A 1,047-nucleotide genomic window follows, 5' to 3' on the forward strand; every position below is an offset into this window, starting at 1 on the left:
AGTATTTCTCCCCTTTCCACATAAGGTCATTGAGGTCCATGAAAATGAGACTATTTATCACTTGTTGTCTTTTTCATATAGGATATCATGATGCCACTCAAAGAATGAACTTGAAACATTATCCAATATATAGAAAGGAGGGTCATTATTGTAGGAAATGTTTACTCAACACTTCAGAGGAAATAGCAGTTCATAAAACAAAGCCATTGGTTTATTGTCATATGGATGGACACCTGACAAGAGAAATCTAGAAAAGTCTGAGGTTCCTTTCAAGCCCAAGTGACCCATGAGGTCTAGTTGCTCAAATGGCTTTGACAACACAGAAGAAAAAACTAACTTTGGCCACCTTCATAGTCTTCAACACTCAGCAGGAAAGTTTAATCAAAAACTAGAACTGATCACAGCCCAAGGGATCACACTCAAAGACATTAGATATAAGTGTACACGATCTGTTATTTAGACAACCAATATCACTAATAATTTCCTCATTGCAAGTAATTGTGGCTCAGATGTGAGATGTCAGACTTTTGCTCACTGAACACCTGCCTATAGCCAAGGAAGATAGGCACATAATTATTTTAACTCCTAAATACATGATGTTAAATAGCTCTACTCTCCCTAGATAGAAGCCACATATGAAGGGCATCATGCTGACTTTTGGCTGATAAAAAAGCTATGATAGTGTGTGAAACCTGACTGTCCATTCATCACTCAGAAAACCAACTCTAGAGATCAAAAGACACATCTAATAGACAGCTTTTTAGTTCTTTTGATGCCTTATAAAAATAATGCCATCAGATACCTCAAAGTCAACTGGATTAAGCCAGATCAATTATTGCTCTAAGCAGATAATGGCATTTATGGTTACCTATGCAGAGAGAAGTGGGCTAAGAAATGGAGCTGGAAATTGACTAGGTTGTTTAGGATAAAACACTCCAAAGAAAAGTAACCAGTTGATTTCCAGACCAAATGTCAAGAGTCACTGCAACTCTTAGTGATTTCATCCTTGCCAAAGGCCAAAGATTCTGAAAGTGTTTTGGTTTTTTT

The sequence above is a fragment of the Microtus ochrogaster genome, unplaced genomic scaffold (genome assembly GCF_000317375.1).
Source record: "Microtus ochrogaster isolate Prairie Vole_2 unplaced genomic scaffold, MicOch1.0 UNK114, whole genome shotgun sequence".
Taxonomy (NCBI): Eukaryota; Metazoa; Chordata; class Mammalia; order Rodentia; family Cricetidae; genus Microtus; species Microtus ochrogaster.